The 10,537-nt window shown below is 39.2% G+C and overlaps 1 long non-coding RNA gene across 1 annotated transcript; it reads right to left on the bottom strand.

Annotated features, from left to right (window-relative positions):
• Positions 1-6,258: 6,258 nt before the first annotated feature.
• Positions 6,259-10,510, bottom strand: LOC120436212. Its single transcript, XR_005610244.1, has 3 exons — positions 10,392-10,510; positions 7,916-8,098; positions 6,259-7,809 (listed from the first exon to the last, which is right to left on the bottom strand). It is a non-coding gene; the product is annotated as an uncharacterized LOC120436212 (long non-coding RNA).
• Positions 10,511-10,537: the final 27 nt, after the last annotated feature.

Genomic DNA, 10,537 nt, shown 5'->3' with positions numbered 1-10,537 from the left:
ACAGTTGCTATTTTAAATAAATGCAGGGAGGACTGAAGGTTTGACAACTACAATAATTGCTGCAAAAATGAGAAAAAGCATAATGCTAACACACACTAGATACTGATATTGTCCTTGTGTTCATAATCTGAACCAACCTTATATGTGTACACATGTTTGTTTGTTTTTTATTCTCAATGCACTTAACAGAATAGACAACCAAAGAAGCAGACATTAGCAGTATGACACATACAATAACAACAACAAAGCGGCCAAAGATGTTGGAATAAACTATGGAATAAATCAGGGATGGCTACCTGGTTATTCTGTATATAAACAGTATATAAAGGAGAACTTGAGAGTAAATATAGTGTTAATCAATATACTGATTTTAAACTGCATATTACTGCCAAAACAACTTTGTTGCTTTGACGCGTCATTTCAGAGAAGGTGCTCATTGTAGCTCTAAACTCTGTAGTTGGACTGATTTAGTACAGCTACTCTTTGTTTTTAGTCTTTACGGTAAGCTTCATGAACCTTAAATATCAGGTTTGAGGTCTGGCTACTAAATGATATCAAACTTAATCAATAAAGTCTCAGCATGAACAATTCCTGTTCACTCAGTCTCTTAATTGGGAAGAAAATATTGTGTCTGTATCAGATGATAGCACTGTGAAATTCTTCAGTGTCTTGCACAACTGTTTGAGATTGCTTCACTTCCCCTTTGCTTTGATCCTAAACCTTATATACACACATTTCTTTAACTTGTTTGTCCAAGACTGCAGTTCTCTATATGCAGCATCCTGCATGACTCAAATCGCCCCCCTCTGCTACTCCCAAAAAAGAAAATCTAAGGATAGTAATAGAGGTATAATAAGTGTTTTCCATGACACACTGCTTCACGTGACAGTGTGTCTGCTGGAAGCAACAACAGCCCACAGTAATGATAACGTATAACCAGACACTGAGCTCTAAAAACACGAACGCATGCCACTCTGATCCCAGTCCTGATTCCTGCTTCTCTCCCGACATCCAAACAGCCTAAACCTCGCCGGCAATCAGACGGCAATCAGGCCAATCAAGCCGGCAAACAACCAAAACAAACAGCGGGAGGGTGAGCAATGGTCGGACAGTGCTCCCACGGGCCTGATGTGACCTCTGGATGGGGCGGCCTCATGACTAATTGGCGTTTAAGATCAATCACAGCCAGCACACTTCCTACTCCTGTGGGCCGTCTAAATGGCTCTATTCTCTCTGCTGAACCGTCTCCCTGCGCTCTACCTTTCTCTCTCTCCCTCAAGGGTCTCCAACCCCCCTTCAGTCTGTCTGTCTGGGCCAGAGGGAGGCACCGTGGGAGTTTAATTGCCTCGTATTTTCCATGAAACCAAGTTCATTACATTAACAGCTCCGACCCACGCTGCATACTTTCAACCTGCTGCAATTTGTTTTTGTATTTATTAGGCTGGCAGAAAGGCAGCTTCCCGCTCAGCTGGGCGAGACAACGAAATTGCGGATGGGTGAGGGAGAAGGTCAGAGGGAGCTCGGCAGGCACAGGCATCCATTGTGATGCACCAGCCGGGCAGATGAAAACATGATGGAGACGCATGAGCGAGGAGGAGATCAGGGTCGCTCTGTTCGAGATGCAAAAGCACGAAGCAGCGAAGGAACGACGAGGGGAAGGTCGGAGGCAGCGCTGTCTCCAAGTGTAAACATCAGTTTTAGGAGGGGTGGAGGACACTTCCTGAATAAATTGTCAGTGGTATAAACAGGTAAACAAAGCAGAGAAAACGTTTATCCTAAATGTAATTTTCCTAATATGTGAACGACTACAGGATTATTTCTGTCACTTGAATTAATCGCTTCATTTGCACGATGACTATTGACAATAAACAAGCTCATTATATGCAGTATAATGTAATGGGATGGTTAAAACTTACAGTGATAAACCTGCAGAGGTTTTATTTACCTCAGTAACCAGCCACATCATTAGGGAATACCAGATTGGACCCCCATTTGCCTTCAGAGCTGCCTTAATGCTTCATAGCACAGAAGCATTCCTCACAGATTTTGGGCCATATTGACATGATAGCATCACATAGTTGCTGCAGATTTGTTGGCTTCACATCAGGGATGCAAGCCAACAAATCTCCTGTTCCACCACATCCCAAAAGGTGCTTTATTTGATGGAGATCTGCTGACTGTGGAGGCCTTTTATATACAGTGAACTCATGTCATGTGGTCTTCTGCTGCTGTAGCCCGACTCCTTCAAGGTCCGAAGTATTGTGCATTTAGAGATGCTCTTCTGCAAACCTTGGTGGTACCACGTGGTTATTCCACTTACTGTTGTCTTCCTATCAGCTCAAAGCAGTCTGGCAATTCTCCTCTGACCTGTGGCATCAACAGGATCATTTGACCCAGATAACTGCTGCTCATTCTAAACTTTAGAGATGGTTGTGTGGGAAAATCCCACCAAATCAGCTGTTTCTGAAATACTCAAACCAACACATTCAAAGTTAATTAAATCACCTTTCTTCCCTGTTCTGATGCTTTAATGTACCTAATTAAGCGGCCAGCCAGTGTATAATATTAATGGGACAACTCTAAGTGATAAACGTGAAGCAGCTAGGAAAGACTGTACAGCCTTGCAGCTTTACTGATTTGGTTAACTGTCGCTACCAATAGAAGCTAATTTTAAACAATTCAATTTCAATTCAATTTTATTTATATAGCGCCAAATCACAACAAAAGTCGCCTCAAGGCGCTTCATAGGTAAACAGCAGGCAGTTTTCTAAGCAGACAGAAGCTTTAAAAAACCAAATCCACAATTACTTATAAAACACATTTTTAAAGAAGTGCTGCACTTTAAACGAACAGTAAAATAAGAGACGCCACACATACACAAACTCATATCGACAAATACAACAAGTATAATACAGCAGTCAAAATACCTAAGATCTCACTCTTTGTTAAAAGTCAGAGAACAAAAATGAGTTTTAAGACGTACTTTAAAAATGTGCACAGTGCGGACCAGCCTAACATGCAAAGGTACTTCCATACCTTGTGAAATGGCTTACGTCGTGTGTAATGAGGTAACTTCTGGTAAGAAGGCGAGCAGCGGCATTTTGGACCAGCTGAAGGTGTTCAAAGGAAGGCCTGATTTATACAATCATAAAGGGCGTTACCATGGTGAAGTCGAGCTATAATAAAAACACATACAACTCTCTCATGTTTATTAAAAGATAAGACTTCTTTAAGTTTTCTTCATGCATCCTGATTGCTACACGCAGGACCTTTAGTTAAACCAAAGAAAGTAATCTCAGTAGTAACAGCTCGGCTGATGCAACGTATTTCCTGCTGTCGGCTGTGTGAGAGCGATGTTCTGAACTGTTACTGTGCAGAGTTCACGTGCGTTTGAGAGCTACATATTCCAGAAATTGTTTCTATTGATTATTATTTTAAAAATGTATTATTTATTTCTAGCAAATTGTTGAACGAGACTAAAACAGAGCAGCCAGATAGATGCTTTCCCATCCTAATGTAGGACAGAGCGGGTCGTCAGTTTTTACTCTGGCATGAAGCGCTGATCACTGAAACACCTTTTAATAACCAGGACTTCAATAATAATTAATTATTTTGAATTTTAATCAGTGAAATTAAGATAATTTACTTTAATATTGTGGCCTTTATTAAATACCATGACTATTTTTAACTGATGTGTCATTGAATCGCTTCAACTTTTAAAGTTGATTTTATGCTAGATTTGACAAACAGTCATCAAGTCAGTGTAAAGATGGGCCACAAAAAACAAAGTACATCAACATGGAAGCAACTCTGAGTGTCTTTGATGCACGCTCGATCATCCAGGTAAGGAAAGTTTCTGAGATCTCCACTTTAAGGTTTCTCGGTCACACACATCACCTGTGACGGATCAGTGTTGGCAGACAACACGTCGGCTTGGTCCAGCTATCGATCTGTGGTTCAACACAAACTATTCTGCCTTAAAAGAAACAAAACTACGACTGCCTTTACATGGAAAGCTGCAAAAACATTTCCCACTTGACAACCAACCTGAGGATGAGTGAGACACACATCCCCAACTGACGTCTTTATTTTTAGCTTGTTAGTGAAAAACTGATTCAAGTCAAATGAATCCATCCAAACAAAAAGAAATGAATGACTCGTATTGTGGAAGCTTTAAATACAATAACAAAAGAAAAAAATTACATGACCCACGAAAATTACAAAATACATCCTCCCCTCAAAATTTTGTGTGACCACTGCAAAGTGGACAGATTGTTGTGGGACATAATTTCACCCTCTAATGTGGCAGTAACAAACCCCACTGTACATATACATTTCCAGCATTACACACAAGGGTGATTGCCACATGCAGCATATGCAAAGAGACACACCCATGTCTCTATTCATGAATTTCTCTTTGTTCCACCCCCCAAAATGTAAAGTTCACACTGTACAGATAATAGTTCCTACACGCACCTCTTGCTCAAGCCCAGAGTTCCCAGTTTGCCACACACGCATGTTACACCGACACGGTTGCATAGTATTTGGGAGGCACACATGTCTAAAAATAATATTCTAAGAATCTGGATTACAAAAGTGTGAATCAGCCACAAATCCCTCAGAGTAGTAAATCAGAGACAATATGTACCCTTTCGCCTTGTGCAATGATGCTGCAAGATCAGCTAATCTGAAACAGCAATGCCCGTGATTGTCTAAGACTCACAGCACAGAAAAGGAAACAAAGGCTAAAAAAAGGCAGAAACTCTGAGAGAAAAAAGGAGAAAGCAAAGACTCTGATCTGCTGAAAGACTTAAGAGGAAGTTAATTGCAGAAACGGAGACGATGGGAAGAGAAAGAGAGAGGCGGGGAGATTGGTCGAAGCCACCGGCCAGCAAGAGTGAGCGTCTCTGAAAGTGGATATGAAGGCGGATGAGCCACGCCAACCTCCTCTGACTGCATTAACAAAACCTAATGGAACGGCTGGCTCCGAGAGGCCTCGTCATCCATTATCTGACTGTTGCCCTGCGCAACCGAAGAGGCTCAGGGTCTGGGTGGCTGCAACTCAGCTGTCATACACCATTTTCTCCTTTTTCCTCTGTCTTATTTCCACTGGTCCTAATGAAAATGACCAATAATCAGTTGCCTGGTACATAAAGAAATCAGGGTATTATTGCATCCACCAGGCCACAAATCACTATAAATCAGCAGGAGGAGAAAAGAGAAGGATGGCCTGTTTTCTACATGTAGTAGAACCACCAGGTGTAGCAGGTAGAGCCATTATTTAGTCTTTATAGTCAAATATATGATGCGACAGTAAACGCGGCACCTAAGGCACAGCACTGCCAGCGCTGGTGGTTATTAAGTGTTTCATTTTAGATTCAGGTGCTCTGTGAATCCTGGTATTTGTTTAATCTTATTAATTTATATTTGGAAGATTTCATTTTACTGATTTATTTATCTGTTTTCAACCGAGTTTGTGTTTATTTGGTTTAAGTTTTTATTCATTAGGACCCAAATTTAATTTTTTATTCACTGAACTATTTTAAATTTTTATATAATTGTTCTAATTGATAACTTACTTGTTTTGTGATACCATATTTATTTAAAGGAGCTACTTATTTATTATTTAGTTGTTGGCTGTATTTAAAAAGTTTTTACCTTAGTTTTTATTTGCTTAGGAAGTCCCTGCAATTAAAACCTTTTGTCCTGGTCAAGAAGACAAAGCTTTGCAAATTATACAATCAATTATTACATAAATACCAAAAAGATTTTTAAAAAAACAGATAACAAAATACAAAATACAAAATTACAAGACGTCTTTATCAGAGCTCTGAACTGAAGCATGAAGCTTCAGCTTGTTCTGAAGGTTATTCCATGATCATTTGTTACAATTAATAATGAAATATTATTAAATAAATTGGAAATATTTAAAATAAGTGAAAGCGTTCAGAAATTACTGAACAATCAGGCAACAATTTGTGAAGATGGGAGAAGAGAAATGTGAATATTTAGAGATTGTGGGTGGCGTCCCACAGGAGTCAGTGTTGGGGTCAAAGGTATTTATTATGCACGTAGATGATTTATGTTAAGTGTCTTATTTGCCAACAATGTAAATATCTTGGATCTGGTGAGAATTTACAGCAAGCTTTGAATTTGTTTACCTCAGAGATTAATAAAATATTTTATGGTTTGAAAAAATAAGTCAGCGCTAAATCGAAATAAGACAAAAATCATACTATACCAAAACATAGTGTCAACGTAGGATGTGAATTTATTTATTCTGAAGTGGGACATCTTAACGAACATGTCAATGTAAATATGCCAGAGGAAAATTAACACACCATCAGAGAATGTACAACAATATATGAGAAATATAGAAACCATTCACTCTGTACTTGCTGCTAATTTCACATGAAACACATTCGAGACAAACTGTCTGAAGCACGTAATAAATGAGAAATCATTCACATTCTTTACTGGTGCTACGGTTTTATAACTACTTTATGACTGCTCTTTGTAATGTCGGAGGACATTGTTGTAAAAGTGACAAGAACAGCTGTGAACTGCTGATATTGTTGGATTTGTTGAACACACTAATTTTCTGTTCTTACAGTCAAAAATGGTAAAATTCAAAACAACACTAACAATAGAATAAAATAAAGTAAAAACTAAGCTTGGAAACAAACATAAAACAGCTGAAAAGAAATACAATGATATTATTGTTACCAGGTAAAGGGACACAAATGTGTCCAGTCAGGTTAGTTTGTGAACTGCATGTTGAATGTTGTGTATGCTTATGTGTGCATACGTGAGCTGCTTAGTTCATAATTCGTGTGCTGCTCCTTTTCAACAATGTAAACTGTGACTTTTTTCTTCGTTTACATATTTACAATGCATATTTTCTGCCTATTTTTATTACATTTTTACTTACATGTTCAAAATAAAGCGATCAATCGATCAGTCAGTCAAAGAGGAGCCATCTAATGTGAGGCAAATCACAGCAGCGGTTTGTCAGCGTTTGCAGAGCTAAGAAGGGCGTCTCTTTATGCTTACTGACAGCCAAGAAACCAGCCAAAGTACACAGTGATGACTGGACAACTAATTTGACATGAAAAATAAAGAAGTGTGATGCACAGTTAGACAATGCTTGTAAATGATTTCACTATAATCAAGAATATTTAGGATTAAAGCCTGTACAAGTGTATTCCTAGGTGCTACATTAAAAGAAGACCCTATTTCCATAATAAACTCAGTCTAACCTTCAGCTTTTTCACTAAGTGCTCAATATGCAGACTAACGGGAAGTCTATCAAAGATTTTTAGGATTATACTCTTTCAGTTAAGCCTCCTCTTGGGGTATGAATAGGAGATAAAGAAGGTAAATGTGATTATACATTGAATAAGGTTGGGTTGTAGACAGCGTGACTGCACATATGAGTAAGACTAATATAAGAAGGTGGACTTTAGCTACTCTTAAAGCTCCATGAGGCTCAGAATGGGCTGTGATATCATGGACCCCTGCACTTATTCTCACATTTATCCATCGGATGGGATCTTGTTGTTTTCCAGGCTTCTGCTCATTAACAAGGGGATTACAGCCGGTGGTGTTTTAAGGGTTGAATGTACCCAGACGAGCTGCTCCGAGGGTTTAGTCAGACAGACCACCATTGTGCGGTAATAGTGGTGTCTGTGTGGGGAACTCTGGCCCGAGAGCGCCCCCCCTTACAGTGTATCTTTGGCATTCTGCAGTGCTGACCTTGTCGTTGAAGCACTTCAGTGTGACCATGTGGTGAGAAAATGACAGCATCCTCTGAGAATGGGAAAGGGGGGTGGGCTGTTACGTACACAGGCATGCTACACAGAAGTTGCTTACTTACAGCTCGGTAGATAATCTTTCGTTAATCCACCGTACTTACCCCGACACACACACTGACTGCATCTTTTGTGTGGTTTCACAGAGAAAGTGTTTCTCTGTGGCTCGGGGTCGGGAGCAGGGGCCAGACTGATTCAGGACATTCCCAGGAGCACTGGAAGGAAATGAGGACACTGAACAGTTCATGCAGAGTGTGTTGGACTGTTGTTGTATCGCTCAGGCTTCACTGCAAAGTAGAGGGAAATTATTATTTTTTAAAAATGTTTTTGCCAAGGCGACATCATGAGAAAAACATGACCACACACATTTCTCTGCGCGAGTGCGTCGGGTGACCGCGCGATAACAGGATGTTATGAATTTTGAGCGACTGGATTCATGTGATGCGGCTGCTGCCGTGCCACTCACGCTCCAGCCACACAAGAACATCACTTTCCTCCACGAACAATTCTCCTTTTCTACTTTTGTCTGCCGCAGTTTGTTTTCCTTCAAGCGGGCGGCGGGCCGTGTTAGCGGATCTCCAGATGATCATTTCTCAATAATGCGAAATCATTACAATGAGAGTTTCAACATCCACACTAAATTGGTTTTGTGCTTTGTTTGCTGCCTGCCCTCTCACCAGCCTGGGCATGGATTACTCATACAACAGGAAATAATGACGCCAAGGTCCATTAAGTGGGATGGCAGGACATCATATCAGCATTAATCTCCCACTTAGCAGAGAAGCCCCAGGAGAAAAGGAGGGAGCGATGGAGGGAAGAGGGAGAATATAGCCTTTCCCTATTGGACTGGGGCCTTTAATTTTTATTGTTTTTGTTTTTTAATTATATAAAACTTCATTAGAAATATCTTTTTGTGTTGTCAAATCTGCACCCAAACACGAACGCCAGTGATTATAATACTCATTATCTCAACATGAAGAGACTTTTGAATAAAACTTTAGTCAAAATAGACAATTCGATTTGACTGGATGCCTTCATTTGATATAAATATTATAAAATGCTCGTTATTGCTGTACATAACCGAATCATAGAATCTGTTTGCAAAGAGAAACAATGCACCAACAAATCAGGTGTCATTCTGAGGGAAATCAGGGGGAGAAATTGTTTTCAAGGGTAATTATTAGCAGTCTGTAAGATCCTGTGAACAGAAGGTTATTAATGAATTAAATAAATGTATTATACCTTCCCGTGAAGACACTAAAAAGAGCTTGCTCACATATTTATTTCATTTAGATGTTTGTTTTGTTTTGTTTTTGTTTTTGTTTTTTGTTTTTGAGGAGGGGGGAGGGGGTGTCTCAGAGGAAGTCTTTTTTTTTTTTTTTATAAAACTGGACAAAAACTCCAATATTGTAGGCCTCACTATAATTATAGACATCTGAGCTTGTCTGTAGGCATGAAAACCAAAATAATTTAAATACTCAAATTAGTCATAAAAATCATAAAAAATCTATAAAATTAATTTCCAGTCAAATATGACTTACAGGTCAGTGCAAAAGTCTTGAGCTACCCCACATTTCTTAATACTTTGGTAGAAAAATGGGAAAAAGCTGCAGAAATGTATTGAAACTTGTGCTTGCGTATACTAAAATACAGTAAAATAAGGCTTCTTGAAGGGCATTCAAAGCACTTCTTTGGATGTTGGCTGCCTTTTGTTCTGTTCTCTGTCAAGATGATCCCAGACTTTGGTTTCATTACTCCATAAGTTCTGTTACCACGGACATGGACTTCAGTGGCTCAGGAAGCAGCACTGGTCCTCTAAAAGGTCAGTGATTTGATTCTCCAGTCTGCATATCAAAGTATCCTTGGACAAGATACTAAAGCTACACTTAAGGAAGGGAAATCATTTTAATATATCAAACATAAATAAATTATAACCCTGTGTTGCTTCCATCTGAGTATGTGTGTGAATGTTAGACTAGATGCTTAGATAAAGAAAAAAGCTATTGTATGAATGTGTGTGAATGGGTGAATGACGCTTGTAGTAAAAAATGCTTCGAGTGCTCAGTTCGGGTAGAAAAATGCCATTACAGGTCCATTTACCATTTCTGATGGGGCTTCAGTGAAGAGTATCAAATGAATGACCAGATGCATCGTTCAGGTCCTGTATCAGGTCTTGGTTGGATTTCTTTTTTCCAATTCAAAGACATGACTTTCATTTCTTCTGCAAATAGTTTTTAGGCCCACTCCTTCTTTTCTTCTCCATTTGTACAGTTTTCTTAGCTTTTTTTTTAAGGAAACACTGCACACAATGCTGAGGTATGCCAAGTTGTCAGCTAAAAGGTCTTTGGGAATGACTTTGTTGATACAAAAAATACAATTTTATGTAAGTCAAACTACCTTTGGCTTTTTTTTTGTAGATTCAACGAAAGAAATAGAAACAAATGATTTGAAGTGCTTAAAGATACAATTTAAAGTCGGCTCTTTGCTAAGTTTTGTGTTATGTGTAGACACGACACTGATTCTCGAAGTCTTTTTGTATGCTTCAGCATGATTACGCAGGGATTCTCCTGACAGAATTACCTCTGGTTTCCATGGTGCATAGCGCCATCTGGTGTCAGAAAATAATTTACAGTTCTTCCGTTATGGTTGTCCTACACGATCCCTGAAAGACCCATAATTTAACTCAGTTTAAAATAATAAATTATCGAGTGACTGATCTAAATAAA

Source organism: Oreochromis aureus, linkage group 23 (assembly GCF_013358895.1).
Source record: "Oreochromis aureus strain Israel breed Guangdong linkage group 23, ZZ_aureus, whole genome shotgun sequence".
NCBI lineage: Eukaryota > Metazoa > Chordata > Actinopteri > Cichliformes > Cichlidae > Oreochromis > Oreochromis aureus.
This window is presented reverse-complemented; position numbering and strand designations above follow the sequence as displayed.